Genomic DNA, 18,015 nt, shown 5'->3' with positions numbered 1-18,015 from the left:
TTTCTTTGCAGCCCTGCAAAACAATTTGAAAAACTAACAGAATGCATAGTCGATTTAAAAAAACTGGATGATGAGTAGTTTCCTATTGCTAAATTCTGAAAAAAAAAAAAAACCCAGAGGTGTTATTTATAGGACCTAAAAACTCTGCATGTAATAACCTAGAACGCTGTCTAAGACTTGATGGCTGCTCTGTCAATTCTTCGTCATCTGTTAGGAACCTAGGTGTGCTATTTGATCGCAATCTTTCCTTAGAAAGCCATGTTTCTAGCATTTGTAAAACTGCATTTTCCATCTCAAAGATATCTTAATTACTACCTATGCTCTCATTGTCAAATGCAGAAATGTTAATCAATGTGTTTATGATCTCAAGGTTAGATTATTGTAATGCTTTATTGGGTGGTTGTTCTGCACGCTTAGTAACCAAACTCCAGCTAGTCCAAAATTCAGCAGAAGGAGTTCTTACTAGAGCGAAGGAGTATGACCATATTACCCCGGTCCTGTCAAAACTGCACTGGCTCTCTATCAAACATTATGTATCAAATTCGTTAAAGGATTTTTAGGCTGCATTAATTAGGTAAACTGGAACCGGGAACACTTCCCATTAACACCCAATGTACTTGCTATATCGTTAGAAGAATGGCATCTACGCTAATATTAGTCAGTTTCTCTCTTATTCCGAGGTCACCGTAGCCACCAGATCCAGTCTGTATCCAGATCAGAGGGTCACTGCAGTCACCTGGATCCAGTACGTATCCAGACCAGATGGTGGATCAGGACAACTAGAGCCCCAGATACAGTCCCCTTGTAAATACCTTGTCTCAGAGGACCACCAGGACAAGACCACAGGAAATAGATGATTCTTCTGCACAATCTGACTTTGCTGCAGCCTGGAATTGAACTACTGGTTTCGTCTGGTCAGAGGAGAACTGCCTCCCAACTGAGCCTGGTTTCTCCCAAGGTTTTTTCTCCATTATGTCAACAACGGAGTTTTGGTTCCTTGCCGCTGTTGCCTCTGGCTTGCTTAGTTGGGATCACTTCATCTACAGCGATATCGTTGACTTGATTTGCAAATTATTGCACAGACACTATTTAAACTGAACAGAGATTACATCACTGAATTCAATGATGAACTGCCTTTAACTCTCATTCTCCATTATTGACACACTGTTTTCCTAATTAATGTTGTTCAGTTACTTTGACACAATCTGTTTTGTTTAAAGCACTATATAAATAAAGGTGACTTGATTTGACTTGACACATAAAGAGCATTAAAATATTTTTATGCTTTATATCACAGTTGAATAAAGAGCTCTCTGTCCTGTGTCAGATCATTTCCTCATTAGTTTCTCCATTACAGCTATTTTGTCATAAATCCCTCTGTCACTGTAATGAGACAAAGGCAAACTAAAATGAACAGGAACAGGAACACAACTGAGGCAATTCATGAGGTTCTGTTTTCAACACACAAACCTCAAACGTTTTTGGAAGTTGTTTGGCTTGATGAGAATAATATGTGCTCTGAATTTATTTTTTAAGCACCTTAAAACTAGTTTTAGTTGAAAAATTTGTGCCCCTTTGTAATTTGAAACTGTAGTCCCAATGTAGTCAGATATACATTTGTTCGACTGGTACAGTTTTTGTGCTTAATAAATGTTTTTTTTTTAAACAAAATGTTTTGAAAATATTTCCTCTAACACAATATCTGGGATCAGTTTGGCCACATTCACACAGCAGCAGAATACGCTTATCAGTCCTGTTTCTGAGTCCTAATACGGTTTTGTTCACACACAGTTCGGTTATATGACAACCGCATTCCGCATAACCGAACTCACGTAAATTGCGATATCTTTGCAATATATTTTGTAATACTGTTTTTATTTTAATCTAGCCCAGTGGAGACCGAAACTGCTGTCACCACTGAACTTTTCTTATTCACTGTACTTCTCATAAAAATTATGTTGTTTCTGTGATCGCCAGGTTTAGAGACCATGTATGAAAGCAAGTGATTTTGAGCTGGTTCCAGCTGATGATTTATAGCATTCCTAGAAACATTTCCAAGGTTTTGTGCATTTATTTTTAACCTCAAATCATACTTTATGAAAAGAATGAACTATTCCATTAACCCTGCTGCTTATACTGCATTGAATGACGAGTGAAACACAGAGCTGAGCATCATGACTGTGAAGACAACAGCAGGTTAGTGGATCAATTCCCTACAGATGACTGGAATCAATACAAATCCAGAAACACAATTTTAGCACTTACGTTGAGACCACGGCAACATTAAGTCTCTTATTGTGTGAATTCCAAAAGGCTTTTTTGCGCCCTTGAAGGACACTTCAGGAAGGGGATGTCATTTGTAGGGATGTTCCAAGCAAAAGAGAACAACTGAATCCTTTCAGGAAGGGCCCTGGCAGAAGTCTGTTAGTGAAGGGAACATGCAATGGTCACTTTACGAAAGTGATTTCCGTTTGTGATCATGTGATCTTCTGCGATGCATTTCAAAAGCAAAGTTGTGGTTGATTTTGACAGAATAGGCTAAATAAATTAGTCTTTATTTTAATGAAATACTAAATATTTTTCATCAGAAATATTATTTAAGATGGTAGTGTAAGCAAGTTTAGTTTGAAAAAGCTTAATAGTAAATACAACACAATTAGACAATATCTGAATAAAATAATAATAATAAAAATAATAATGAATAAATATTTGCAACAACTGGTGGACTGCTAAATGCTGCACGCATGCACAGTGCTGTCAAGGTAACATTTTGTCAGCCTTTCCTTTTGAAAAGGAAATTCTAAACTCTTATACAAGACAGTAATGCCCTACACCCTTCAAAAAACACACTTTAAGGGCTCTGCCCTTCGAAGGGAGTAGGGCATTGGGGTGATCACTTCAGTTTGGAATTTGCCCAATATATAATTTAGTGTCTTAGTATAAATCACACTTCAGAAGCCTGGCACAGACACACAACACTACATTACAGTTTCATATCATCGTAACTGAAGATCACAGATAATTTCATGTATCACCAAACAAACACACTTCATGCTACATATAATATAGTTTAAAATGCTTCTTGATACTCCATCAGTAATGGCAAAAACAACAACAGTAGCTGAATATGACAAAGAAAACTCAATGCATATACTGTAAATAATCTAAAACTTAACTAAGCATATCTTGCCATTCAATGCTTTGCATTGTTTTAAACATAGAAAGCAGGTTTTTAGTATATCACAAATCCCCCTGGGCTTGGATCTTTACTATTTTTAGAGCACTGACAGTGACAATTACAATCCTAAAAAATGTATCCAACACAACTGACACAAACGTATTCTCTAAGGTCTATGCACACAAAACAGACACAATGTATCGGATCTCTTAGGCTTTATGTTAGGGGCTGCTTATTGCTTCTGAGATTATGTAAAAAATTCAAAAAATATTTCTGCTATTATTTTTCAGTGCTGTTTTTAATGATAACAGGTGGCTGAGAGAAAGTTACCACAATTTTACTGTAACAATCACTGTGGATTATACAGTAATTTGAAAAGTAGCCTTTAGTTAGTTACCATATGGGTCAGTCCAAAATCTGATTATCTAAAACCCCAAATATGTTTCTAGATGAAAATTTAATTATTAAAAATATAATGGATCTAAACGAAATCACAAAAAGAGTACTAAAAGTGGCTTTGGACATGGGGCCATGATGATCAAACATTCTAGACATGTAACAGGCTAATTATACTAGGGTTTAAGCGCAAATAACAGCAGGGTACCTACAGTTCTTCCTAGTGTTAAAGTGGTATGCAACATATGAATATGGTAATTATCCAAAACCATGATATTACCTACTGATGCCATCACCTCTTCGTAACTCATTTAACAGCTGTCAGTCAACTATCAACAGCATCTCAATCTCATGACACAGCATCAGGAATTAAGAGACATTATAAAGCATCCACGGATGATGAAAGCCACCGGACATCACTGACACAGAAGATTCGCGGTTGCTATGATACTCGTCTGTCTTAAAGCAACGACACACAGAGATGATGATGATGATTATTATTATGATGATGGGCGTGAGCGCGATCTTACCATTACACATCTTCATTATCTCGCCGAAACTACACGCCGAATCTCATCCAGCACGTTATATATTCACGTGTGCGTCCACAATCGATCCCGTCCGTGGATGTGATCATGTCTGTGTTTATAATCCAGTGACAGCAACACATCGGGAAGCAGAGCGAAAATAACCCAAACAGACGCGTCAGACTGCAGCAATCAAACCCCGATCCCAAAGAGATGATGATACACGTCTACGTTCACTCTCTCTGGGATGGATTTAAATGTCTGATCCAAGGGCGTGTGTTTGTTTTGGTGAGCTGGACGAACCTGCAGAACAGAAGCGACCCCTTCTGGATTAATTGTATATTATATTATATTATATTATATTATATTATATTATATTATATTATATTATATTATATTATATTATATTATATTATATTATATTATATTATATTATATTATATTATATTATATTATATTATATTATATTATATTATATTATATTATATTATTGGGAAGTTAACCTATTACAAGATTACCTACAAGTTAATCTATTTATAATGTAAAAAGTAAATAACTATTTCAATTACTTTATTAAAGTAATGTTAATGATTACATTTGATTACTTTTCTAAATTTCTAACACATATTTTCAACTGATAATCATTTTGAAACATGGCAGGGTTAACACTGTCAAAGCACAGCCACCTCAAAATATGACATTAGCACTTCTTTTCACTTTAAGCTTCTGCTGAGGTTAAATACAGGTTTAAAATCATAACAAGAAATTGTTTAATAGCTATGATGCTGTTTTTGAAATCAAAACTTTGCATAGCTATGACAGGAAACACTGTTATGATTTTATGTTATGAAACACTGTTAACAGCTAATCTTGAAAAAAATAAAGCATACACATAAACCCAAATAGAAAATAAAACAGCATTCGAATAAGCATGCAAATATTCTGTGTCCTAAAAGTCAAAAACATTGGTCCCTCATATTTTAATCTGTGGGTATGTGTGAAAATATTCAGTTGTAACTGTAAAATTTCAAAGGTAACTGTAATTTAATTACCCCCCACCCCCCAGTAACTGTAAGTGATTTCTATTACATTCATTTTGTAATTAAATTAAGTAGTACCCTGTATATTATATTATATTATATTATATTATATTATATTATATTGTATTATTTTATATTATACCAAATTCTTCTTTAAACACTTATTGTTGTCTTTAAAAACTCTCACAAGTTTATTTATTGATGCAAGAAAATTTTAATGTTTGGATGCTTAGATTTTGCCTTCTGACAAACTGATATTCATTTAATTGCTTTTAAACAAATGTCTGCATCACAGGGACTGAATACTTGTGCCAACGACACATTTCATGAATGCAGTATTTAGAGAATTGGGATTCTTAAGATTATATTTTATTAAAACATGCTGAACACATCTTACAGGCATATATGTATTATTTCAAGATGGGATGAGGAGTTCATGTATCCATTTGCTTCTATGAAAGAGGGAACTCTCTTTTTATCAAATGCTCTCATGACTGAGGTTGGAAATAAAGTAGCTCCATCTAGTGGCCACTGATAATAGGATACAGTGAAATGTTTTTGATACTGATAGAATATTCACAGTAAAGATCAAAATGATGAACTTAACCCCACAATAAAAAGAGTTCATGCTAATGTAAATCATAAACATGTAGTCAATCTTCAGTCAAAGGATGTGGAACAGATAAGTTAAAGTTACAGAGAACTTACTCCATATTGCCCAATTCAGATTTTTATTTCAAACTATATATATATATATATATATATATATATATATATATATATATATATATATATATATATATATATACTTTTTTTCACATTAAAAGGTTCAATTTTCTTGAAATTCATTAGCTTCATTTGTTAAAATACACATTATATGAAGGGAAAGATACCTTCATTTATTTCAGATAATTGATTTACTTTTTACTCTAAATAGAATTTCAGGCTTCAGCTACATGTTTAGAATTAACATTTCACTACATCTCTTCCAGTCCTGTGACATGTATACTCTACTATAGATGGTATAGGAGTTTTCATTAAGGATCAGAGGAGAGAGAGAAAAAAAACAGAGAGCAAACAAACCTGCTGTCATTTGCTCGCATGGAAGGAGAGAAATAGAGTTAATAATTGATGTGGTTCTGTTCCCAGCAGCTCTCTGTCTCACAGAAGACATTTAGCCGTGATGGAGATCAAAGCTGCAAAGACTCCTTGCTGCTGTGCCGAAAGGAGGAACTACTGATCGCCTTCCTCTCGCCCTAAAAGCAGCCCTTTTATGAAGTTAATAAACTGCACACCTCACTCACGCTACACAGCACAAACGGCTTTGTGAATTAATAACTAAAAAGTAGAATGCCACCTTTGTTTACCTGCTTTCTCAACCAACTTTTTTATGTGTATAGAGGACACAAAATGTGATATGTGTATGTATGTAAACATGGTGGAGCAGTGTGATGGCATGAGAATGCATGGCTCCCAGTGGCACAGGGTTACTAGTGTTTAGTGACGTGACAGAAGACAGAATTAGCCAGAAGAATTTCGCAGGGATGTACTGTCTGTCCAGATTCAGTCAAATGCAGCAAAGTTGATTGGACAGCGCTTAATAATACAAATGTCCCTAAACATACAGCCAGACAACCCAGGAGTTTCTGAAGTTAAAAAAGTAGAATATTCTGCAATGGCCAAGTCATTCTCCTGATCTCAACCAGATTGAATTGAACTAAAGGCAGAAAGACCCACAAACAAACAACAACGACCTGACAGAGGATCACAAAGGAGGACACTCAGTCTTTGGCAATGTCCATGAGTTTCAGACTTAAGGCAATCATTGCCTGCAAAGAATCCTCAACAAAATATTAAAAATGAACATTTTGTTGATAATTATATTTATTTGTCCAATTATATTTGAGCTCCAAAAAATGGGGGGACTGTATAAAAATGGTTGTAATTTCTAAGCTTTGTATGTTATATTTTTGTTAAGCCACTTGAATTAAAACATAAAAGTCTGCACTTCAATTTAATCTTGACTGTTTAATTTTTATTCTATTCTGATGGCATACAGAGAAGAAATTAGGAAAATTTTTGTCAGTGTATTTCACATAAATATGGACCTATCTGTATTTTAAATGTATACCACAAAATGTATAGTATAAATATGTCATGTAAATAAATTCCCCGGAAAACAATTATAGTGGTCTTAATAAGATCAAATATTTCTTATTTTTTACTTTTGATTTTGCATTCTTACATGTTAAGTAAAAATCTCCTATAAAGCCCTACCAACTTAATGACATTTGAAAACAGCATTTAGGATGCAAGTCTTAGTATGTTGATTTCACAGGTGTTTCCTTTATGGCCGGGTCGTCAGCTGAATGCTGAACACTGCCGGCCCTGCAAAAGACACACATGGGGCTGAACGCTTCAGAGCTCAAGGTTTTTCAACAAGGCCTCGCTTTGTTGTTTGTAACCTTTTGATCTTAAATAAGAGCACAGGGGTGGCCGACGTGCAAAGAGAGAGACAAAGTCAGTGCGAGAGAAAGCTTGCTTTCATAATGAATGTCAGCTCAGATAACAAAGCCCCATTTGCATATCATAATCCAAATCTTTCCTGCTCAGATCAGGTGCGCTGTGAAGGAATATTTTTCTTGGTTGCCTTTGAAAGTCTTTGATGTGCACAGCAAGGATGAATATGAAAAGGAACTGCTAGCCGATGAGGTCACGTTCTCTCTAACTCTCTTTCTCTGCCTCTTCCTCATGTTTTCCAGATGGAAATGAAAACGTGTGCATGTATAACACTATGTTTTTCTAGCAATGAAAGCTTTATGCTCTCAGTCTCTCAATCTAAATGAACTGAGACAATGAAATCTAGTTTTCTAAGTAGTTTTATGCACTCATAGTAAACAATAATAATGTGAAATATTTATTCTTCCCAACCTCAGATGGCTCACCCAAAATAAACACTTCTCAAACACAAATTCAAATAAATTCAGCTATGACCACTATATAATATTGAAAGACTTGCCACTTGGCTGCTTACGGCAACATAATACATGGTTTAAATAAGTGGCATATAGCAAACCTTGGAGGCCACATAAACCATGAGATGGACTCAAATTATGGCATATGTGCATTGTGGATCAAATATTATCTCAGGGTATTAAGTATGCAAGTGGTTTAAATTAAATTACAAAAACAAAAGTCTGATGCACACAACATGCACTATTGAAATAAAAGACATTCAAACCTTCTACTAAAGAAAGCATTTGCTTGCTCCAATTTGTCTATAGTCAGAAGTCTGTCTATGTGACAATACACATCTCCTATCAACTTTTAGATGGATTAGTTAGAAGCTTCACCATCAGTATTTTTTTTTTATGATGTCTACAGTTTTCTCCAGAACTCTCCAAAACAAAGTTAATTTTGGATCCTGGCCGCAGAAACCACCAAAACAGTTCGATATTTCTTCATAATGCAAAAGTTGTGAAGGAAGAAGACAGGGAACGTTGACACATACATATTTAGTAAAAATAAATTATTATTGTCCAGGTGTTTAAAAACTATTATTAAAAAAAATACAGATACAGTTATAAAATACTGTCGAAATTATTAAGACAATTAAGATGTTTTAGCTGGATAAATTTAGAGCTGGACATGAAGTGTTTGCCAACCATGGTCCAAAAATGATTGTAATAAATAAAATTACATACACAAACTGTTTTATGTATATTCCTTCATTTTAGTTGATTTTTTATGCTATGAGCTGTCTTTGAGTGCTGTAAAAGTCATTCATAGATAAAATTTCTGTATTTATTTTGTTTGCTAGCTGAGTTCAAATTGAAGGTGGGTGGATGTGGAGCTACAGAAAGGAGAGTGATTGTGAGAAAGAGGGGTGAGAGTGAAGAGTCTGTTTGTGGTTGTCTAGAGTCTGCATCTTTCTTTGTTTCAGTTGTGGGTTCTAGTGACAAGCAGACTGGAAGTCTCACAGTGTGTGAGCGTTGCTGTGTGCATTGCAGAGGTCAAATAGAGTATGCTGTCAGAGTGTGGGGTCTTCAGTCAAGGACCACCCTCATTCAACAGTATCCCACCAAGCAAGACCAAAACAGACCAGCTCGGAGTTTGGATGTCAACAACACTGCGCCACACATCATGAGATTCTGTCTGCTGTTTATCTAATGAGCTGATGTCTTGACAGGCACTTTGGTGTTTTCAGAAAGAAGGGACACTTTCCAATGTCTCGTCATGGACCCCAGATGAAATAGAGAGAAATAGAGGGAGGATATAGTAGACACTTGTTAATATGGTCTCTGCTTCAGAAGGCACACCATTAATTGACCGCTTGATGTATATTACACACAAAAACAGCAAGAGCTTTCGGCAACAAATAGCAAGCTCCTAAATGATTTTTGGGCTTTCCCAGGAGTCAGGCACGAAGGTTTTGGATTTAGTTCTAACACGTCAGAAATTCATCCCACCATCTGATTGCAGGTTGGTAAAGGGGTTATTACCCAGTAGATATTGAAGCAGAGCTATGGATCGACTGCCCTAAACTTTTCCCAGCACTTAATATTGCGAAAACAGAAATTAAACCATGGCAACATGGCGTGTGGTATGAATGGAGCGATGGAAGCTACAAAGTTCCAGGCTCATAAATTGTGAGCTTTGGATTTATATTGCATGCAACTTACTTGTACAGTGAGAGTTGGTATTTGTGACCCTGAAAAATCTGGAATCTGAGGGTGTAAAAAAGTTGTGCAGATGTAGTTCCTAGCAATGCATATTACTAAACAAACATTAGGGTTTGAAATATCTTTGATACATTTTCAAAATAGCTTCATGGAACATGATCTTTACTTAATATCCTAATGCTGATTTTTTTGACATAAAAGAAAAATCGATAATTTTAACCCAAACAGTGTCTAAAAATATACCCCAGCGACTTAATACTGGTTTTGTGGTCCAGGGTCACATTTAACAAAAACATTGCAAAACTCCACAGTGTATGGCCGGCTTTAGTTCAAGATATAAGAGCTTGAGCAGTAGGCAAAGAGGCACAAAACACTCAAATCAAACAGCATGGCACAAATGCATTTAAGAACAAGGTCTACAGCATAAAACAATCCAGCAAACACCAGAGGAAATGAAACATTATAAATACAGAGAAAAGCACATACGGAACAGGTAAACACAAGAGGAAATGAAACATTATAAATACAGAGGAGAGTACACACAGGACAGGAGGAAAGACGAGAGGAGGACATAGCCAGTCTTAACAGAGAAAAAGCCATGTGCCCATACACAAAGACCATGTGACACCTACACATGACCATGAATGGTATAAATGAGAGGTAAAAAGGCCTGGTAGCTACAGCCACCAGCAATAGCTCTGGGTCTGGAGCAGACACTGGAGGCTGTGGGGCTGGGACAGAAAGGAGTAAGGTGATGGTGGCCACTAGAGATTGGAGTGGGATATAAATCACCTCAAGGGAAGGAGGAAGGAGAAAGGGTAGAGTCCATCACTGGGGGATGGAGTGGGTAGATGGTTGCCGCTGGGAAAAGGACAGAATGACAGCTGTCTTTGGGAAAGTAGCATTTAGGATACGTTCTGAGGAAATGGAGATCTGAAGAACAGTCTTCCTGGTCAAGATGGGGGTGCTGTCAACTGAGAAATCTCTGATGAATTGGCCTGCTGAACTGTGGCTGGGCAGACGGGGGTGGCCTCCTTGTTTATGACATGAATGGCAGGGACAGTCTCCTTACCCATGACAGGGAGTCAAGACATGGTTAGAGAGACTGATGCTTGAGGAAGGGGCTGAAGGGCTCTTGTTGCTGAGGAACTGACAACTCTCTCCAGAGTATGATGCACTGGTCAGACTCATTAAAGGATATATGCTTCAGAGCTTTCCTTGCCCTCCAACCATGGGGCTCATCAAGTCAATAGTATTACAAAGTTGCCCACAAGGATTTTTCCAACCTAAGCACCTCAGCTATGATAAAATAATAATAAAAAAAAATAAAAATAAAAAGTTAGATGCAAACCTCCTCACCTCCACTCTTGCTGAAGCAGGGCACATCCAGGTAGAAGGTCAGAGACCAGGAATTGGTCCAGATTGGTGAACAATATAGCAAACAATATGGAGAACTTGCTAAGAGGGTAGACATCAGGGAGGTCAGATGTCAGGAAGGCAGGAAAAAGACAGAAGACAAGGCAAGGCAAGAATGGACAAGACTTGACTGAACAAGGTAAGACTTGGGTAAGATCAATATACAGGAGCAATAGTGGCAGGCAAAGAGCATCAAACACTTATACAGCACAATGAGTACTGCACAAACACATGTAGGACATGCCTATGGCACAAAACAGTGCAGCAAACATAAGAGCAAATGAAATTCAATAAATATGGAGAAAAGCATGCAAGGAACAGGTGAACACAATTAACAAAATGAGGACTAGACAAAGGGCTAAACAAGAGTACATGGTAAAGAGAACCAAGGAAGCCAAACAGAAGGAGTTTTTTTTATCAACTTGGTAAATAATACATCTAGGTATCATGTCAATTGGCAGCTACTGTTAATTATTTATTAATTCATATATTTTGCATCTTTGCTTGTATAAAACTAGGAATGTCCCGAGCCAATCTCAAGGATCAGCATTGGGGCCGAATAAGCATTTTTTAAACTGATCCGTATCGGCCATCATAAGCCAGATTTGTATTTTCTGTTAGATGTCATGCTGGTGTCTTGTATTAAGGAGCAGTATGCACCTTTCAGAAGGTTTTCGACTAACAAACTTTAATAATTATAACTTTTATGAACTTGAAGGGTACACCAGGCAGTTGGAAAATACAAGTATTGGATTGGGACTCATTATTCAATGAATCGGATTGGATCAGGGTCACAAAAAACTTGATTGGAACATCCCTAATACAACCATATTGCATGCCATTGGTTCTGGCTCTCATTACAAAAATGTCTTCCCAGATGGATCTGAGTAATGTTACTAGGGTCTGATATCAAGAGTTTAATTTTACAGCATTCTGGCTAGTTTATATATATAGAGCATTGAATTGCCGGTACTAGGTGGGTAGAATCTAACTTTGAGTACTGACCTTAATTACAAATTAATCTATGGTAAGGATATTTTTTGCATTAAGCATAGTTTTGCCTGCTCTCCATGGCCATATCAGTTTGAACTAGTTGAAACATGAAAAAATTTATCTAGGCCAGAATAGCATGAGGACTAGATTTTATACTGAAATTCAAAAGTCTGGCTGCCTAGGACTACTAGCTCAAACAACATGACAGCTCCTGTAGTTTTGTGTACACTGAGACACTACTTCCATTCTCCGATGTTGATTTCCACACGCAGGAGTCAGTCAGTGTTCAGTAGACCAGACTCAAAGTCACTGAAGCAGCCAAAAGCCACTTGTGGAGTGGAGTATGTAAAAGCTGATTTCAATAGCTGCTCTCCCACTGAAGTGGGATTAGATTGCACATTGCAAGTTCCCATGGAACAAATGGAGAGTGAAGGGGTTTCTGGGTTACAGCGCTCCCTCCCACACCCCCAGAGGTCTTTAGAGAGGGAGTGGTGTGAGTTTGACTGGTTCAGCCTCAGGAGAAAGCTGCATGCTCAGCATGGCTCCTCCACATGAAACGAGCGACCCAGCACAGTGCAGCTATTCACTAACAAACTTTTTCTTTTCTCATCTACTATTTTAGTAAAAATCAAGCAAAAAGAAGGAGAGAGATAGCAACAAAGATTGAAAAAAAAAAAATTACAATAACAAAAATTAAATACAAATGCACCAATAATATATATGCATTAAGAGGGAAAGAGATATTTATATACTCAGAGATACACATTGTGCCTTAGAATGTTTTCAAATTAAAACACTTTTTTCATTTCACATATAAATTTCACAATAAATAAATCATAATAACAGAAAAAAAGGTTTGTGATAACTTAGTAAATAATTGCATTGCAGTTCTATGGTACTTTTCAGGTTTTTATAATCTTTGAAATGTTTCTACACTTTGATTTTTAATCTATATTACATGTAGAGCAAGGGAAGCAGTTGGAAACAAGGGATCTAAATGAAGCAATTTAATAAAAGAAAACCAATCATGAACCGATTATAGGGAAGCAGAATCCAGGGGAACAGAAACACATCTAACAACTGACGATGAAACACAGGGGAACCAGGTCTTAAATACACAGTAAACAAAAAGAAGCGGGACCACAGGGAGCCTCCATGGCTGTGACAGCATGAGCCGACAGATGAGGTGGCTCTCCAGCAAGAGAGGTCTCTGGGGTGGCTTTCCTGATATTGGTAGAGAGTTAGTAGTGGTCACTGCTGCCTCAGGGGGAGCTGTAGTGGATGTGGGTGACTTATGTGTAGCCTGTACACATAATGGCAGTAGCCATCAAATAAACCACCGACAACAGAGGAAGAACCTCTGGGACCACTAAGCTAGTCAGCACTGAGAACACTATTCTTGAGACCACTGGGACCTGTGGACCACCAGGTTAGGCAGCAATGAGACCCCTAGACTTGGGACCATCTGTCTTGGGAATGCTGGGTCAGTCATGGCAGAGGTGTGGTCAATAGCGGGACAAGCTCTGTGGCCATTGAAGCTTTGGGCTTCCAAAAACTCTCTGGAGGCACTGCCAAATTCCACAGTGCAGAGAGAGTGCACAAGCCCAAGAGCACAGTGAATAAACTTGGGCAGAAAAAAAATATATAATAAAAAATAATAATAATAATTGATCACAAGTGCAGTATGGAGTACCTCAAGGCTCAGTACTAGGGCCATTACTCCTCATGCTTTACATGTTACCCTTGGGAAATATCATCAGGAAACATGGTGTTAGCTTTCACTGTTATGCTGATGATCCTCAGCTATATATTTCTTCGCAGCCCAGAGAAACACACTAATTTCAAAAACTAACATAATGCATAGTCGATATAAAAAACTGGATGACGAGTAATTTTTTACAGCTAAATTCAGAAAAAAAACAGGTGTTAATTATAGGACCTAAAAACTCTGCATGTAATAACCTAGAACACTGTATAGGACTTGCTGGCTGCTCTGTCAATTTTTTGTCATCAGTTAGGAACCTAGGTATGGTATTTGATAACAATCTTTCTATAATATATACTATTTCTATAAATATATCTAAATTACCTCCCCTGCCTGCTAGACAGTATCCATTACTAGGTCAGTTGTTTTGTAAAAAAAAACAACAACAAAAAAAAAAAACAGTAATTGCATCAGTCCACAGAAGCAGAACTGACAATAACAGAAACATGTTTAACAAGTGACAATTAAACAAAATTATGAGAAAAAAAATCAAAAATTAAACAACCACCAAAAGGAAGAAGAATTGCAACATAAAAGTCCAAAATAAAACAGGGAACGCAGAACATATTTGAGCAATTAGACACAATTTGAAAAGGCTCACTTCTAGATCTGATATCAAACAATGTATGTGTAAAATCTACATTAGATTAACAATCAAGCCATGAGGTCAAAAGAACTGCCTGTAGGGCTCAAAGACATCTAGGAGATCTAGGGAATGCTATAAAAATGTTTCTGCTACACTGAAAGTTCACAAGAAAACAGTGATAGCCAACCTTTTTATATAAAGAAGGTTTCTTAATAGAAATGGTATGGGTAACACTCTAGAATAAGGACCAGTTCTCACCATTAACTAGTTGCTTATTAGCATGCCCATTATTAACATATTGGCTTTTTAATAGTACTTCTAAAGCACATATTCTACATGACCATAATCTACATCCATATACCCAATAACTAACAACTAACTATTATATTTAATTATATTGAACTATATTTAACTATTATATTTAACTACTAACCGTAACTATTAATAAGCTGCAAATTAGGATTTTACTGAGGCAAAAGTCATAGTTAATGCTTTGGTAATAGTGAGAATCAGTCCTTCAGAAAAAGTTTGACCAAGGTTTGAAATAGTTCCACCTCCTAGCCTTTGCTTAGCCCCACCACATTATCTTGCTCTTGGAAAAAGAGAAAAAGGCAAACTCCTATTCCTTCTCCTGGCCCAGTGGTTCAGAATCCAGTGGTCTCAAGTCTGGTTGTCCCAGACAGAGGCCATTCCTAAGCAGCCAGCTCTCATTGCCACAGCCATGGATGTTAGTCCAATTGTAAATGAGCCTCCAGAATGAATTCCAAAATCAGCTCTAGTCCCAGAACTTCCAGAGCCTGCTTCAATTTTGCCATCTCCCAGAAATGAGTTTTTACAATGTGTGATGTCTGCATTAAGGTACTCCTTTCTCTGTGATACATGTGATTCCTTCAAATAAATTTACCATCTTTAAGCTGAGAGTGAGACCAATATGCGATACTATAAAGTTGAATGCCCACGTTGGCAGTACAATTGGTTTTAGTTTAGCCTCATATTGTTATACTTTTGCAATGCAGAATAAAGTTTCTTACATTTTGAATCAGAGAGAAAGTCAGAATTTCACACTTTTGCCCCCTTAATGCTCTGATCTGATCAGAATGTCCTTAGTTGCACAGTCAAGTAAAATTATTATGAAAAAACAAACGTAAGTCACGTTGTGATACAATCATAGGATGAAAAGCATGGGATTAAAGAAGAGGTGGAGATGATGTTTGACTATATATCTTATATCAGTGTAAGGTAATCGGTTTCAAAGCTATATCTTCCTTTGAAGACTTAATTATGATCTGACAACCAGATCAGAGACGTTTTTGTATCTGACGTCATACCACTTTGAATCATTATTCACACTGAGACCAAAAGAAAGCAAGTGGGAGAAGAAAAGAAAATATAGTATATGGAGGTTGTAGTGGGGAAGAAAGTGAAGCAAATGGAAAGTGTATGCAGCCCAGGGGGTCAACAAGTTGCCAGGGGGTCTTTGAAACAACTCTTGATTGACAGCTCTAGATCAGGTGATCAATTCCAGCATCCAATCAACAAGTGTGATTGATTCATTAAAACTTGGGTCGCGGAGCACTGGCACCCCTGAGGATCTCAAAGGAACCCACAGGGGGCACAAGCTGAAAGACTTTTTTGACCAGCATCTCATTACTCTGCCTGAGGAGTATTGAGATTTCTGTCTAAAATTCATCTCTCCCGCAGGGCCCACACAACGAACTGTTTTCCTTTAGACTATGAGATGAAAGCATTAGGATGAAAAGAGAACTAGTTAGAGCCAAATTATAATGTTAATCTGCGCAGTTGATGTGGAACCTTGAAAGGAAGTTGAGAACATGTTCTGCGTTTTATTTTAAACCTGCCTACAACAATTCTCTGAGAGTTACACTGAAATCCACTTTAACCATTGTTCCCATGACTTCACTGGATGGGTACAACCTAATTTGCATATTATCCATACTCAGCTAGCTTGCCCCCCTCATGTTTCTCATAATTCACCTTTGGCTACATGGTAACACTTTCCTAATTCCGAACATGATTAAAGATGACATTTGTGGATGTGTTTGAAGAATAAAAATAATACAAATATAATATTTTAGCTTAACTATTAGTCCATTATGCTTCATCTTCCCTATCGTGGTCAGATGACAGATGCGATGAACAAATTGTTTACGAGTGACCTACTATTATTTGAGTGTGTTTTCCATATTCAGCATACCATAGAGATAACAGAGAAAATAAAAAAACATTTAATTTCAGTTGTATTCACATAGTAAAGAATTATTGTGATTTCATGAAACAATAATGACTATGCAAAACTTTGCAAATAGTCAGTATACAACAGAACATATTTGTATAATTTTAATTAAGCATGCATGTTGAAGATCATTATTTCTTAAATTGCCTTGAGTTAATTCTATCAGTAAGATTATACAACATGGTCTGTTTCATGTTAAATATGCGCCAAGTTTTTATAAGCAGAAAAGAGAATAGATAAAAGTCATCATATTACTGCATATTTTGACATTACCTGACAAATAAATAAATAAATAGCATAATTATTTTAGCTTATACTTGCCTAGATACATAATACATGGCCTAGTAAAAATGTTTGGAATTATGACAAGAACCACCACTGCCTGATGAAATGGGCATTGTTGTGCGATTGTGGTCACAAGAAGAGGGAATATGGAAAAGAAGATGCTCAATATGTTTTTTTTTTTTTGCTAGTTTTACTGTAAATGTAGAAAATCATTAACAACTATTTAGTTTGTTAGTTAGCAGTAAATTAAAAAAACAACTTTACTACTATAACAACAAGATGTTTTCAGTGGCTTATGCTGTACCTATACATAAACATACATAAACATATACATGCTCATTTATAAGGCTGGTAATTATATTATATGATTATATGATCAGATGAATTCAAGACCAGTCAGATCTGCAGACGAGAGCAAATTGCCATTGTTGTCTTCAGCCCTCTTAGACCTTTTCCTTTAATTTATATCTGTTGCTTTAGAAATGTACTTCAACTACACAAAAAGAAACTACGCACAAAAATAGTTTTTGATTAAGAGCTGAACTATAAGAAGCAAAAGTAATTTTTTATCATATAAAGTTAATTGCAAAGCTTAGGTGTACAGTCACCAAAAAGAGGGACATAATTACTCCTATTCTCCTCCCTTCATTGCTACAAATCAGTTTTTTGCAAAAGATTTGAAAATCACTAATTGCAAAAAAAAAAAAAAAAAAAAAAAAAAAAAAAAAAACACCCCTTACATACAGGTGCTTCTCAATGAATTAGAATGTCGTAAAAAAGTTAATTTATTTCAGTAATTCAATTAAAATTATGTTACTTGTGTATGAAATAAATTCAGTACACACAGACTGAAGTAGTTTATGTCTTTGGTTCTTTTAATTGTGATGATTTTG

At 36.3% G+C, this 18,015-nt stretch overlaps 1 protein-coding gene across 5 annotated transcripts in view; it reads right to left on the bottom strand.

Moving 5' to 3' along the window:
- Positions 1 to 4,356, bottom strand: part of tex2 (testis expressed 2) — a 43,357-nt gene extending 39,001 nt beyond the window's left edge. For 2 of the 5 annotated variants that reach the window (XM_052552513.1, XM_052552518.1), the window contains exons 1-2: positions 4,105 to 4,285; positions 2,266 to 2,421 (exon numbers count right to left, since the gene is read on the bottom strand). The gene's annotated coding sequence lies outside the window, so the exon portion shown is untranslated. Of the gene's footprint in view, positions 1 to 2,265; positions 2,422 to 4,104 lie in introns of all 5 variants that reach the window. The other 3 variants (XM_052552519.1, XM_052552520.1, XM_052552510.1) reach the window with 3 other exon arrangements.
- Between the last annotated feature and the right edge of the window lie 13,659 nt (positions 4,357 to 18,015).

This window comes from Carassius gibelio, chromosome B3 (assembly GCF_023724105.1).
Source record: "Carassius gibelio isolate Cgi1373 ecotype wild population from Czech Republic chromosome B3, carGib1.2-hapl.c, whole genome shotgun sequence".
Taxonomy (NCBI): Eukaryota; Metazoa; Chordata; class Actinopteri; order Cypriniformes; family Cyprinidae; genus Carassius; species Carassius gibelio.
This window is presented reverse-complemented; position numbering and strand designations above follow the sequence as displayed.